Raw genomic sequence first — 15884 nt, 5'->3', positions numbered from 1 at the left:
TTGAAATATTTGTATGAGAAGTCTAGCTAATGGCACGCATTTCCTGAAATGGATTTGCAACCCATGCCTCAGCCACAAACATCCCTCAGTAAAATGATATCTGGTCCTTTCCTCTTTTAAGGCAAGCTGTAATTTTCTTCCTCAGTAGCTTAATGCTTTTGGCAGAAACCAAACAAAGCGAAGAATAATTAAAGTTATTAGTTTATACAGGTGGCTGCACATCATCATCATCAGATTGTGTCACATCAGGACAAAGTGGGCTTCCCATGTCCAGTTTGGTATGTGTTATAAGGATTGGAAGAAGTGGATTCCTTAGGAGAAATGTTCCTTTCTTTAGTGGGCTGGATAACGTAGCTTTCATCACCTGACAGCTTTTCTCTGAAAGGCTGTAAAATACAAAGAGAATTTTCCAGATCTACCAATAATGCTATTTGAAAGATTTAAATGTTAAATATTTGTTTTAAAGATTTAGTCTAAAGGTAGATGTTCTGGCTAAGCGGAAACATGATTTTTAAACTGAATGACTCCAACAGTTAGTTAGGGAATGAGAAGACAGCATTTGGCTATTGCAGTCTGGCGAGCCCATCTTGATTTGGATAAGTAAACAAACAATGCAGCTAGTAGGGAAGGAGAGAACCTGCCTAGATCTTGACCTGGTCTGTATATTACTATGGAAAGAGAGACTTGGCTGTGGAAATTAATCAAGTTTCTTTTCCCCAGGGATCAAAGAGGTTACTCAGAGGATGTAAAGGGAATGTAGGGATTCAGCTGCGTCAGATTTTCTCTCTAATTTATCTGTCTAGGGAGCCTCCCACGTTTTGCAGAAGTGGAAACATTCAGTTTCATTTTATCTTTCTCAGACTGCAGCAGCTTTTTTCTTCAGAAGCTGAGGTCTCTCTACATTTACTTTTGGTGTTTGCCCCTTTAATTGTCCTACAGTTTCACAAATGCTTGTGGTGTATTTTTAAATTTTAGCTTATAATCACATTTTTTTAGAAGGCACCATCTGGTCTCTGACATGGTTTAAAATAACAGTCCAGCCAGCACGAAGCCAGGGGTGGGACTTTACACCTTTCACACCCAGTATGAGAGTTTCCCCACCTCTACTTCTCCACAAATACTGTCACCATGAGGTCCTGTTCCCTCCAGATATGTTTAGCAGAAAGCAGGGCCTTGTAGCTCTTGCTTTCTGTCACTTTCATGTTGAACACAGTCATTTTATGGAAACAAGATGGATGCATCAAAGAAGCTTACAACTGGCACTGTGGAAGCTCTGCTGTAAACCGCTCAGTCAGAGAATTTGGAGTTGGAGCTCGCATTCGTATTTAAGCTGCCCTCTGGTGCTTATCACTGCTGCAGTGCATGCCTTCCTCGTGTCCCCTCGTGCCTGGAGACCCCTGCAACTCCCAGGGCGCAGAAGAAATCAAGTGCTGCAAAAATTTGTAAAAAGAAACAACACAAAGTGGCCCAATTCTGTGGTTGTTTTATTTTGAGCATGACATTAACATGCTGTGTTATCATTGCAGGTTATGCTGGGTGGGAAGGTTTTCTTGATTTTGGTTTTTATGACTCAGTCACAGCACTAGCTTATTTTGCCTTGCTGTATGCACTGTCTGTCATGGTGCTTTCCCAGTGGCCACAAATCAAAGCATGCCACCAAGTAGTGTGATAGTGCAACCATCGCCCTTGGCACAGGTAAGGCTTGGTCTGAAGTTTCTCTTCCAGCTGTTGGAGGACCTGAGGTTCTTGGTGACTAGGTAGTGGAGACAGTAAATACAAATACAACCTTTCCTATTTGTGGCCAGCAGTTTTGGAAGGACCAAAACCACTGCTGGACAGAAAAGCAGGCTAATGTGATGAATGGGAAAGGACCACGCGGGGCTCTAGGACTTCCATGCAGGTTATTGACTCTGGATATTCACCAGATGGGTATTGCTCTTCTTTTTGTTTTCCTTTTAACTGAAGGCCGAGCTGGACAGTTATTTCCTGGCAAGCTGCTCTGCGCCTGGATCAGGCTCCCGTCCCCGCCACGCTTCCCCGGTGCCGGCGACGCGGGTGGTTAATATTAGCCGCGCAGCTGATTGTCACGGTCGGTGCCCTATGACAGGTGCGGGATGGCCATCGCGCTGGAATCCCGCCCGGAGCGATGCCGGCGCTGGCACCAGCCTTCCCATTATATCAGGAAGGGCCGCGTCTCATCGCCGCCATGCCCCGGCCCCCCAGGCTGGCCCCAGCTGTTCGCGGGACGTGGACTGGGGCAGCAGGCGCCCGGGGAGGGAGAAGCAAGCTGTGACTCCTCCGGAGAGGAAAGCTGGGACACTCCTGGATGGGAATACTCCTGCTGTGTGGACGGGGTAAGGAGAAGGTCTCAGCAGAGCACCGGGCTGGCGGTTTTGTGGCTCTGCTCTTGGAGGAGGGATACATACACGGAAAAATACTAAAAATCAACTATCACTGTGAAATTAGCAGATACGGGTTGCATTTGCTCATCTGTTGGCTGTAGTTTCTCTACAGCACAGCACTTTGGTTTGCATTAATTTTAATTGGCTTTCTCCAATTTTAGAATGCTCCTGTGCAAAGTTACTTTCAATTCTAGTAGTGATTAGATGGTGATGACGTGTTTTAATATTAAACATGGGAGAGTTATAGAAAAAGAAATCAGATGTGCTGACTGCACTTGTTGGGAGGGGAAGAACTGCTATTGCTGTGCTCTGAAAGTATCTGATCTGTCTGTTCAGGGGTAATAGCTTAAGGTCTCCCTTCTCCTTCCTCTTTTTCTCTTTTCCTTTTTTCCTCTCTCCTTTCCTCTTTTTCTTTTTCTTTTTTTTCTTTTTCCTTTTTTCTTCTTTCTTCTTTTTTCTTTTTTTTTCCTTCTTTTTTCTTTTTATTTCCCTAAACTATAATAGCTTCTTATGGGAAAAACAACAAAATGTTTAGGTGGTGTTTACTTAGCTTAGAGGCTGGAGAGAGGAGGGGGGAGCCAAGAGGCTTGTAATGCTTTACAGGATCATTTCTAGTGTCCTGTTCCCGTTATGTGACCCCTCTCCGTTGACTGTGTGAGGAGGGGCAGGGCCAGCAGGCAGATCAGAAGGGATCCATGTGCTGTAGCGTGGCTTCTGCTGAACAACCTGTGCATGCGCCCACGTGGTGCCGACATGCATGCTGATGGACAGAGAGAGACAGGTTTGCTCAGGGAGTCGAGCAGGCTCCATCGGCAGTGTGACAGCCTGCTGCGTGCTGGAAGCCAGATACTGCTGCTGCTTCTAAAATTAAAAAAAAAAAAACCAAAAAAAGCGAAAGTTAAAGAGACTCATCTCAGTAATTCAGCAATTTCTGCTCTGAATTGGAGTGCTACCAAGGGCAGAAGGTTGGCTCCAGCAGTGCTCCTGGAGAGTTAGATTGATGCGAAAGACACTAAAAAGGAGTGGGAATCTCTCCCTTGACTTTGGTAGGCTTTGGATCTGTGCTGTCCTCACTATTTCCATCTACGAGTAGCAGTGAAACAGTTTTCTGGAAGCTGTGGAATAAATCAGTGCTATTTGGATCAAATAAACTTAATATGGAACTGATGAGAAAGCTCCACTTTCACAAGTGTCAGGCATCACAAGTGTCAGGTGCAGTCTAGGTCTGTATTTCTTTCCAGGAGAGGTTTTTGGTTGAGTTCTTTAAAATTGGAACATGGTCTTGACAAGAAAGAAAGAAACTGCGTTTTCTCAGTGCTACTTGTGACAGCTGCATGCGAGGTCATGCCTCAAAGCACACTGGAGGCTCTTTGCTGCAGGAACCGTGACATCTTTAGGGGTTGCGAAATCCCTCCTGGGCTGGTACCTCTGACTGAGGACGCTGTGCTACTGTAAGGCTGTTACTGTCCTGCTGCTCATGACCTCTCCACTGCCAGCACTGCGCTGGGGACTTGACGTGGTTGGTTGGCAATGAGGACGCTATGTAAACTATGATAATCCCATCCATCTCGTAACGCCCTGACTCATGCTTCCAGTCAGACCTTTCTCCAGCTCCCTCTCTGCTTCCCCCGCCCACGCAGTCGGGTTTTGGTTCCTGTTATTTTGATCCACGAAGCAGAATTTGCTGCGCCTCAAACCAGTGCTGCAGCTGTGCCCAGGCAGGAGCTCCCGCGCAGTGATGGGTCAGAGCCGAGGGCTGGTGTTTTGCTGAAGGGAGACATGCCAAGGCACAAGGAAAATGCACAGCCACCTCCCTTTGAAAGTCGTCTATTTACATCTTTGAAAATTCCTCTGTACGCAGCTCACAGAGAAGCCATTGGCAAATTTGATGCCAGTTTTTAAATACAAGACGAAAGTGGATTTCTCTGCCACTGAACTCAGCAGCTAGGAGTCCCTCAGGAGAGGTGTAGCAGTCTGTGTCCGTGAAGAGCCAGATCTGTCACCTTGCAAAGGATCTTGTGTCCAGGTAGGAAAGCATAAGTGTGCACGTGGATCTCCAGCGGTGCTGGGGACATGCTAGATTAGAAAATGCAGGAAACAGGACCGCATGTTAATAGAAAGTTTAATTTATTTTTTTAAGCATTGTGAGACAGTGCTGAGAGTTACCAAAGTTTGAGAAGAATAAAATGTTTCTCCTACTTTGTACATAAATTACTAATCGTGGGTAGAAGTTAGAGGGCATATCTAAATAAGTTTTACAATTGAACTTTCATAAGCAAGCTGGTCATGCAGTCATTGCTGTATCTGCACAATTTTATTTTTTTTTAATTAAAATTATGGATCCATTTCATAGGAAACTGTCATTATGGGCTTATGGGCTCCTTTATTACATAATGTACTGCATCACACTCATAACTTACACTCCCATCATTCTAGTAACTTCTTGGGCATTTAGCTTGTAATATCACTGCAACATATTCTGAGAAAATCCAGTTACATTTCTAAGCAGTAAGAGAATCCCGTCTTTTACTGCAAACACATTACTGGCCAGAGTTAATTTAATTTGGGGATAAGGAAATAGAAGAATACACTCTAATGATGCACACATGTAGCTACTGAGGAAGACAATCCATTTTGCTTCTTCAACTATTGCAACAATCTGCCTTTTCCTACCCCTAGGAAAATATATATATATATATATAAAAGTATGCATTAGAGAATATGATTTCTATAGCATACAAAAGCATGGGCTAGCTACTCATAAAATTGACCCTGTTAGGATCCTGACACCACTGTTGGTGAAGCTGGTGATAACCAAGCACGCAAGCAAAGTATCCTGTGGTCATATATTGACAATCCTGCACTTCTGTGAGTTTGTCAAGGAACACTTCTTTCCCTTTCTGGCACAGAAAATCCAATGATGGTCTGTCTCTTCCTCACCAGGGTCTAGAGATAAAGACCAAGGGAGAAATGCTGTTTGGCAGGGAGACAGGGAAGAAAAGACTGGGACAGATTTTCCACCAGATGCTCCCCAAAACAAAGGCAATTTCCAGACAAGATTGTTTATAGCTACAGTTGTGTATTGTTTACAAACTCTCACCACCTAAAAACCAAAAGAGGGAGGGGATCAGAAATGCAGAAGAAGAATGCATTAACAATCTTACTGGAGGCATAGAGGTACTCAGATGGACTGCATGACCCATCATTTGGGGATGTCTGAGGAGGACCTGCCCTTGTGGAGCTGGTTCTGTTGATGTCCAGGTGCCTCCTGTTCTGTCTCACTTGTTACTGACAAACTTTGCTGGCAAACTAGGGTAATGTTAAGGTCTTCTCACTAGAACTGATTACATTCAGCTGTCTTGTCTTGAATCTAGAGTTGTCTTAGATCTATCTAATGCTGGGTTTCCCTTGTTACTTTCCTGGCAAGTTCAGCCATCTCTTCATATGTGTCTCCTTAAAGGAAGAAGGAGGTGAGGTGTTCACAAAACAGACAGGTTGACATCTCCTATATTAAGGGGATATTGGTAGGGAAAGCTCATAAAGAAGGTGTCCCATTGAACCTTTAACAAAATATTGGCAGCTCCAGGCAGGCCGAGTGATAATGGAAGAGTGTCGAAATGGAAAACAGCAGCAGCCCAGGCCCCCGGCATCCACACTGGCGGATCTCCATGCAGTGCAAAGGCCCGGAGCGGGAGCAGGGTAGGTGACTACTGGTGATGGATGATATTGAGACCTCAGAGGGAAATGGTATAATAAATGGTTGGTCTGACACTGTAGGAAATGTTTATGTAGAAGTGACGGGTAATAAATAAGCTCAGGTTGGTATAGATCCTCCAGGCAGTGCTGGAGCAAAAATATTTTCTGATTTTCTTTCTCTAAGGGAAAAAGGTAGGGAGGCAGGGACTCCTATTTGTAATAGTCAGGCATGAATAAAACTGTGTTTGCTGCATACAGTCAGTGTAATCTAAGGTTGATCCAGACCCAAGTCAAGTAATGCTGCAGCTTTAAGTTCTCAGTTGTCATAGCTAAGGTTACAAAACAACCTCCCTTGCGGCTTGTCTAATGTCACTGTCTGGAGCTGAGGCCCCACTGCTGTATTCGTGGTTAAAACACCTTCTTTTCTTGCACTTGTTATCAGGGCTGCCAGGAAGATGGGGACAATCAGGCAGTTTGCCCCAGGCATTGACTCATTATATGTGATACACAGTAATATACAGAGGTCCACAGGCTCGACTTCTGCCATGGAGTTTCCAAGTGTTCCTGTTTATCATGTATTTTACTTCTCCTCCACCCATCCATTTTTGTGTGAATTTTCCTCTCTTGCTCATTTTTGTTTGAATACTGGAAAAAAACCTCTATTGCTGCTGCTGCAAGGGTCAGTTAGGTAGGATCTCCAAGCAAGTTTTTGCTGGGTAGGTAATTATTACTTGGATACAGCATCACAACATTATTATAGACTTTGATTAAGAAATCTATTAATTGATTTAGGAATCTGGAAGTGATTGTTCAAGAAACAGCCATCTCTTGGCTTTAAAAAAAAAAAAGAGTGGGAGGATTACACTAACTATATTTTTAACATTTTAAGTTAGCTTTAGAAGTCTTACCCACAATCCCCTGAAATCAGTGAAACAATGTCCCTTCCTTTTATTTTCCTTATAAACATCTAAGAAATGCATGAGAAATTTCATACTGAAAAAATATTTAAAATACGTGTCTGAGGGCTAGTGAACAGCCAGGAAATGAGAGTACTAAAATTATCTGCCTCACCTCAAATTTGAAGGTCTTGTACAGTGCATTTCAGAATACTTTCTGCAGGGTATTTGTTGGAGGCTTTCCACCCCTCAAGAATACCCCTCGATGTAATGACAGCTATCCAGCTTTCCACGTTTAAAGGGCAACCATGCTGCAGAAAAAACAAAACAAAACCTCAAACCAAACCTGTGTTGAGCTCTAGTTTCCAAAGATACCAAAGATTACACTGCTAAAATTGTGAGGTTTTGTGGGCCACTGATAATTAGGATGAATGGTGTAAGTGAACAAGGGAGGGGCCAGAAGAGCATCTAATATCCTCTTCCAGATGGTGTGCTGGTGTCTACAGTGGGACCACTAGGACTGCCCAGGAGAGTTAGTTTTTATAAAATCAGCATTGAAGTTAAATGGCACAGTACATGCGCTTTTGTACATTTGTAATTTTAGAAGCTTTGTCATTTCAATGCCTTCTTGTGCATCTGATTGCATATCTCCCATTTTCTCATCCATGATAAGAGTTCCTGGGACTTAGGACTTGGCAGGGAGAGAGGATTATTTTGGAATAGGCATGTGGTGACCTATGATTTGACTTACAGTATTAGGCAATGGCCCAACAGTTGCTATATAGACCTACTGAGTACGAGCATTTGGAAAGTGAGGTCTGCAAAACAAAACAACGCATTTTTTCCTGAACATGTCTTTTAACTATGGTAGCTCAATGTGACTAGATAGATTCTTGCTATTCCCTGTGCTTCTGCAGTACACTAAATGTAAGCTTACTGGATTTTAGGCTTACTTGCTGTTCAGTACAGCATTGGCATCATAGGATTATAATGCAGGACTTTCTGACCATGGGAGTATACAATATTAAATCCTGCAATAAAGTTTCCATAATATTGTATTACATTCCCTCTGCATTAATCCATTGTTCCCTCAACCCTGTATTTTTAATGATCAAATAATTGTTCTACTACAGATAACCCTAATAGGTCAAAATCTAGTTGGTAAGAAAGACCACCAAGTTTCACATAGGAGAAGAAATGGGGGTGGAGGAAATATATGTGTGTGGAGTAGATAATTATGTACAACATATGATGATTCCAACATCATATTTATCTTAATTATAAGAATCTGTTAGAGAGATAAAGAAAGTTTCCCCTGAAGACAGCTAAATGATAGCAGTGGGGGTTATTTGGTTTGCTTCTGTTCTTTATATTTGTAGATTTTATTACGCTTTACAGAGTGGTTGTGAATATGGTTATCCCCACTTTGCAGCTGAGGGATCCAATTTCTTGAAGATCAGAGAAAAAGTTAGAGGGGAGCACCAGGTCTGCTGCCACCCTTGCTATGTCCTCTTTGACTTTCCGAAGAATATTTTTACAGCTACTCATAACACTGCTCCCCATAGCAGGCTCCAAACAGTGCACACGTATCTGGGGGTTGAATTTCAGGCCTGCTGCTCTCCTTTTGCTGACAGAGCAGTAATGAGCTGAAACAACAAAATGCTATTCCCAGGGCTGTGTAGACATTACTAATGCCAGTGAAGAAGTAAAACTTACTTGTCATGACAAGATGATACTTGTAAGTTATGCCAGATCTTATGCTGTTGAACAAGAAAAATCTCTACTACTTCTCATTTCACTTGGGGAAAAAAATACTGAGGAGGAAAAAAATGAGTATTTTCAAACTGGGAACATATGTTTATCAGGTTTCTGAGAGAGACTGGAGGCCTCACATAACAATTAAGTCTGAGGAAATTTGCCTTGAAATTAAAGTCCTTTACATTTTCACACTTCTAGACACCGAGGGTATAAGAGCAGTGCCAAGCCAATAAGTTGGGGAAGGGCAGGGAGCTGAGCTGGTTATTACCCTCTGAGCTGTTTGTCAAGCCCTCAGCAACACCCTGGATTTAAAGCCCCATTTGTTGTGTGAGAAGAAGGCACATGGAGAGGCAAGAGCAGGAGCAGTTGCTTTGGTTAGCACTGGTTGTTTGTGGTGGTGGTGGTGTTGGCAGGAGACAATGCCAAGTTCCAGGCCCCATCTTGCTGAGATGGGTGAGCAGACGTGAAGAGCATTGCTGGCTTCAGCATGACCCAGGCAATTCAGTCATAGTCCCAATGTCCTCTGGTAAGGCAGACTGCCAAAAGGTGGCAAATGTAGCTGAGATGATTTTTTAGAGAAGAATGTAAGCTTATACTAGAAGAAGTTGGTCAGGAAAACTCAGGCTCCCTCTGTGGAGGTTTGAGCTGTGCTCTGTTACAGGAGAGAGGAGCTCTTGGTGTGGACCCTCCTCCTCCTTTGTTAGCCCAGGGGATAAACAGGGGACCCAAGAAACTGCAATATTTCAGTCATGTGCCATTAGAGCCTGAGCAGAAATCCCAGGATTGTATAGCATATTTGGATTATTAATATTTCTATTACTATTTTTACTTCTGTAGCAATATTTGTATCAGAGGGTCCATATGCTTGACAATTTGCAGAGGAGAGTGGTATGTCTGTTTAACAGGACAGGGAGGCAGGGAGGGCTCCTGCTTCCCCAGGCAGGCTGGTCACTGAGGCAGCCTGCTTAAAGTTTTGGACTGACTCCTCCACGTAAAACCTGCTTCTGCATTGCAAGCAGGCTTCAGTGAACATCACAGCTGGGACAGGGATGGTTTTGGGGGCAGGCTGTGGGACAAAATCTTCCAGCCAGAGCTTCCATGAGCAACAGTAGCCAGAGTAGACATCCTCATGTCTGGCCCCTAGAAAGGAAGATAAATCAGTCTTAATCGAGCAATTTTATTGACTAATAACTCAGTCAGTGATGCATGAAAGATCTGGTGCTTTCGCAGAGTGAAAACTGATCTGTGCCATAGTAGCCAGCTGATTCACCACACAGAAAAGAATCAAAAATCAGAAGATGCCTTGTGACAAGTGCTCAAAGGCAGCACAGGGCTGATCCCGTTGGTGTCCTGGGTGTTCCCTTCCAGGTCATTACCTAAGGTCAGTGGCATCTCTGCACTGCTTGGATTCGGAGCCATCTGCTCCACAGTTCATCCCAATTTTTCTGTTTGTTATGCAGAGTGAGGAGGTGGGAGACTACATGTTGACTTAGCTTTGGATCCTGGGGAACAGCAGGGACTCTAGGAAAGAAATAGGGCTCAGGTAACAAAAACTCCTTTCCGTCCTACAGCTCCTCACCTTCAGGCATTGAGAAGCTTAGGAGGGGCTTCCTGAATGGTGTGGCACCCGAACCATCCTGTTAGTTAGACACATCCCTCATGAATTTGTCTAGTCCCTTTTTAGGCTTATTTTCTACATTTTGGCCTCTGCAGCATCCTGTGGCTGTGAGTCACAACTTAATTACACCTTGTGCGAACAGGTCCAATGCTGCACTGGAACCGACAATTGCAGTGGCAATCCAAAGAGACATTTTCCATGCGAAATGTTCTTTTCATCAGCGCTGCCTCATGAGGGGAGATGCCTGCTGAAGCTCGCAGGAAATAACGGTTTTGAGAGGAGAAGGGGCCAGCGCCAGCCATCACTTCGCCGATGAGCAAGAGGAGCCAGTTAGGTACCGTCAGCGTGGGGCCGCACACCTCATGTTACCTGGCACTGGAACAATTAAAAAACTCACTTTGCTTGCTGAACCCTAGCTGCTTAATTTGGTTCACTGTGGCCATGGAAACACATAACCTATTTACACCTTCAGCAGAGTGAGTGGCTGTTGGTGGAAGTGAGGTGGGAAAAGGGGGTATGTTTTGAATTTGGATTTTGGAGACTTATTAATTAAGATGATGTATGTGAATGAGTGTGTGATTGTGAGGGAGAGTCAGACCAACGTGGCCCGAGCAGGCCAGGGGTTCCTGCATCAGCACAGCTGCAGCATCGTGTGCTCCTTGAGCAAACATGATTTGCCCAGAGACTAAATAACATTTACCTTCTTGCCCACCACTTCCAAAAGTTTGTCCGTGGCTTTCTCAGGTCTTGTTGGAATTCATTCTCCTGTCACTTTGGTAGCAAACTACTTCACGCTCTCTCTGCAGCATTCATCCCTGAAAAGGTTCCTGTACGTGGGAATCAGCTTGCTTTACCCAGGAAGAATGGAGAGGAATCTCATTCTGCACAAGGGCTGCCCTTGCACCTTACAACTCTCATCTGCTCCTTGCCCATCTCTCAGTACAGCCGGGAAGATGGCGACGAGCAGCATAAAATCATTTGGCCACATCAAATGGAGCAGGAGATTTCACTTAATTGCAGTTGGGGCTTTTGCTTAGGCTTGCAGATTCGCATGACAGGATAACACTGTGTAAGTTGGTGGAGCATGGGCACAGCAGATGTCAGGCTGAGCTTCCAAATTCTGTTTTTCTGAGGACACGTATTAATATAAATGGGCAAATTAGATTTTAGAATAGCAGTTCTCTGAAATAGAGCCCTGGCTAAAAGAAGAGGAGATCCGCTGGAGAGGGGAAGATATTAAACTCCGCAGATACAAGATAATCATGGCATGTATTAAGAATGAAAGGAACTCTAAGACTTTAAAGATCTGTTGGGAAATCTCAAGGAAGTAAGGACATTCATATTTGATATTAGTGAGAGAGAGTCTTTAATATCTCCAAAGCATCTGATTAATAACCATAGCATCAGACCTCAGGAATGCAAATTTGGTAGCTCTTTAAGATGAAAGCTCCCCCTCTGCAAGTTTTTTTTTTTTTTAATTTTTTTTTTTAATTGCATATTCCGAAACCATTCGTGTTCTGTCAGGTAACAGTTTTTTATCCTGAAAGTAAGGGTTGACTGAGGAACAAACTGTGCAAATTCTGTTCTTAAACACCAAAACTAGAGAGAAAACACTATCTGTCTCCTCTCCAGCCTACTCTCCCTGGTCCCAGTAAGGCCTTCTAGTGAAAAACAGTTGTGAGGCTACTAATACAACACACAGCAATGCACCACAACACAATGGTTTGTGTGTGCAGAGGGACCGCTGCTTCTCCCCAGAGGAGGTAGGTGGAAGTCCGATTCCAGGATGGATGGGAAGACGTTCATGCTGCCCTGCGCTGCTGGGCCCCTTCCTGGGCTTGGTGGGACTCCTCTTCCATGGCAAAGGCTTTCAGGTGACATTCCTGAGAGCTTTCTCCTCGCCCTGCTACAGCAATCAAACTGATGGAGCTTTGACAGCAGCTGTGACTCATTTCAGGAAGAAATCCACTAGAGTGCTCATTATCGCTTCAGCATAATTTACATTTTTCCCAGTCAGGGTGTATATTTTGTCGTGACAGGGCACAGGCTGTTTCCTTTGCCCTGGGAAGTCCGCACAAACAGACTTTCTACCTAGAAGCTCCTGCCATAAGCTTTGCAGCTGGCTGTCTTTTGTTTCTGACATTTTTTTTTTCTCCTTCTTGTCCTTAATGGCTGTCTGGGTTTTGGAGACTAGTTACACAACACTGTTTTTTCCCTCCTCCAGCATCGCTGAGCAAATTTCAAGGCTGCGGAGGAGGGGGAGGAGAGACTGATGTGCTGAGCCACCTTTGCCCATCCACTTGTGACTGGGATATAATAGGTACAGTTGATTTGAGACTGCCAAGAGTTTGCTGCCAAATTGAATTTTTCATAAACTGATTATTGCAAAGTGCTCTTGGCAGAGGAAAGTTTAACACCTTTCTAACAAGCTCAGCCCAGCTAGTAAGAGGGATACTGTAACACTAATCCCCTTCTGGATCCTTGGCCAGGATTTGGGGTTTACCGACAAACTGTTTCCACCCCCATTTCCTCACCCATGAGTAAACCCACTTAAGGTTTTTTTTCACAGTTATTATTGGTGCAGGCATAGGAAGACTTCTCTGCTGTTGTAAAGCAGCCTACCTCCACTGATTTCAGTGCCCTGAGTTACTTTAGTACTGTGGGGGTGGTCATATGATTCAGACACAGTCAATAAACTTGATGATAATCTACCCTCAATAACTTAATCTTAACATTTTCCTCCAAAGAGAGCTATGTAGCCAGGAAAAGGGGCTGGCTGAATGACTCAAATGGTTTCTCTGACAACTTCTGCCTCGTGTTTTCTGCTTGCAAAATACTCATCCAAAAAGTTTTTAGTTTATAAGGCGTTTATTCTTCATTTTGTGTCAGAGGGGTATAAAATAGGTGTGTTGATTTGGCAATCTGGCCTTGTTGCCTGATGGCTGTCACCCTACAAGCAGAGGGAGACCACTTCTGAGGTGGCAGGACAACCTCCTACCTATAGGTGAGCACCTTTGCTCGTTCGGGGACGCACGCTAAGTAGTCGGAGTCCCCATGATATACTTTACTTCTGTGAGTATTCAGGAAAATGCTTATAAATATCTCAAGGGTGGTTGTCAGGAGGATGGGGCCAAACTCTTTTCAGTGGTGCCCAGCGACAGGACAAGGGGCAACGGGCACAAAATGAAGCACAGGAAGTTCCGTCTGAACATGAGGAAGAACTTCCCTCTGAGGGTGACAGAGCACTGGAACAGGCTGCCCAGGGAAGTTGTGGAGTCTCCTTCTCTGGAGATATTCAAGATCCACCTGGACAAGGTCCTGTGCGGCCTACTGTAGGTGACCCTGCTTCGGCAGGGGGGTTGGACTAGATGACCCACAGAGGTCCCTTCCAACCCCGAACATTCTGTGATTCTATGAAAAGAAAAACAGAAAACAGATTGCCGTTGAAGCAAAGCTGGTATTTGCAGTTAGCCCAAATCACATTTCGAGCTGAAAAAATACATATCAAGAGTATTAATTTGGGCAAACTACGTCGGTTTATCTGCTGGAGGCTCTGTCCACTCAGACACTGCGGAGGACTATTTTGTGGTGGTGCCTTCATGTGAACTGCAGTCGGATAGTCCAGGGGGTGGGCAGGGATCCTACAGTGCGAACACATCTGCTTGGCAAGTCTAGCAGAACAGACGCTGGGTGTAAGTGGTGCTTTAAAAAAAAAATTCATCATTTTAAACCCCCCACCTCTCAGATCACGTTTCTAGCACGCTCTCCTAGCTTATAAAAAATAGCACCTTAGCAATAGCAACAGGGGGAAACCGTGTCCTTATTTATTATTCTATGTGCTTTGCCTTTGCTTCATATTTATACCATTAAAACATGGCAGGGCTTCACACATGCCATTGACATTGATGCAACAGCCAGCCCACGCTGCTCCGAAGGGGAGACATTTATGGAAGTGCCAAGGAGCAGAACAAAGGCTCAACGTGCCGCTGGGTCCGCCACCAGCAAGTGTTTGTGTGGAATAATCCGGGCACTATACGGGATACACGCGGACAACGCGGTCACAATTGAAAACGATGCCATCTGTTTAGGAAATCTGCCTGTTTTTGATCTGCCCCTGAAACAAAAAAAAGAAGTAGGAGTACTGGGGCTTTGAAACTCTTTGGTGGTGCAAACAAGCAAGACGTTTCCAAATGTCCGAGCAGACCCTCTTCTGCTTGGGAGTGGGTGGCTGTGCTGGCCTGCGCAGCAGGCAGTGGAACTGTTTTCACATTTGCAAGAACTGTGAAATAATTAAGGCGATGTTGATATTTGTAATTCAAATGTTTCCACTATAATTTTTTACAAACATTGCATAACCTGAAAAATTTTGTGGACCAAAAATCTGCAAAAGCTAGAGGGCAAAAAACCTGTGCGAGGTCAGGTCAGGGATTCTTTTTGTTTTCATTTTACTCCTGGAAAATTTCTTTTTGCTGTCCATTAGCAACCATTTTGAAATGAAAAGTCATTATGATTTGAAAAATGAACCTTTGTAATTAAAAGCAAATTTCAGTGAGACGTTTTAAATTATGTGGGATGTTCGCTGAAAATGACCTAAAACCAATGCCAAATCCTCTCAAAAAATGCTTCATCAAGTCCTTTCAGCCAGCTCTTCTCAGCATATAGGCACTGTCTATAGCAGTAGAAGTTCTGGTGTTAAAACAGGAAATGCATATCATGAAAAACTAACGTTTCAGTCAGATAATTCATAAATATTAAGGATAGTTGTTTGACGTGATAAATAATATTGAAAATCACTATGTGGTAGGAGAGGAAAAGTGGCAGCTGTGAACATGCTATAGTTAAGTGGCCAAAGACTTTGGCAATAAAAATTCATGTATTCATTGTTTCAACAAGAAAAACTATGTTTGATTGTTTTTCACATTTCAGACATTGAATAATATGCCAGTAATGAAGAGTTTTAAACAAACAAGAAAGCCAGAATAATAAACCACTAATGTTTTTCTGTCATTCCAGGGCCTAAAATATCAGAAAAGATGGGTGAATGTAGCTTTCCTCTTCTGGGGATGGGAAATAAAAAAAAAAATGTTTTCACAAAAACATGGGGAAAAGTTCATTTTATTTTGGAAAAAGTTTGGGATTTTTTTTCTGTTTGTCTCTTTTCATCAGCTAAGGAGGAGAGGGAAAAAGAAGATGCAGTTCCAAAGTTTGACAGTTTCATAAAAAAAAAAAAAAGCTCTTTCATTTCTTAAAAAAATGTAAGCTAATCCTAAGCAGCAGTATATGAAGATGGCCCAGAATAACCAAGCCTTCTGTTGCTTCTCTGCAAAAGCACTTGTGTCTGCGAAGTAGCTTAGCGAGATGTGTCTGTGCATCCGCCTCTCTCTATCGGCAGTCTGCTTCTTTCGTTGAGAGCTGGGTGAGGAAGATTATGGCACATTTCACTTCTTGTCATACCTCCCTCCAAACCCTTGCATGAGTGTATATATGAAGTGCATTTTGAATCAGCTTCCAGAA

The 15884-nt window shown here is 43.7% G+C and overlaps 1 protein-coding gene across 3 annotated transcripts in view; it reads left to right on the top strand.

Annotated features, from left to right (window-relative positions):
* The window catches only part of ARPP21 (cAMP regulated phosphoprotein 21), a 255713-nt gene that overhangs the window by 51566 nt on the left and 188263 nt on the right, over positions 1-15884 (top strand). For 2 of the 3 annotated variants that reach the window (XM_075418768.1, XM_075418770.1), the window contains exon 1: positions 2218-2354. The exons of the other annotated variant lie outside the window; for it this stretch is intronic. The gene's annotated coding sequence lies outside the window, so the exon portion shown is untranslated. Of the gene's footprint in view, positions 1-2217; positions 2355-15884 lie in introns of those variants that run through there. 3 annotated transcript variants of the gene reach the window in all.

This window comes from Opisthocomus hoazin, chromosome 4 (assembly GCF_030867145.1).
Source record: "Opisthocomus hoazin isolate bOpiHoa1 chromosome 4, bOpiHoa1.hap1, whole genome shotgun sequence".
Taxonomy (NCBI): domain Eukaryota; kingdom Metazoa; phylum Chordata; class Aves; order Opisthocomiformes; family Opisthocomidae; genus Opisthocomus; species Opisthocomus hoazin.
The sequence above is the reverse complement of the archived record's forward strand: the minus strand, read 5'-3'. Positions and strand labels throughout refer to the sequence as shown.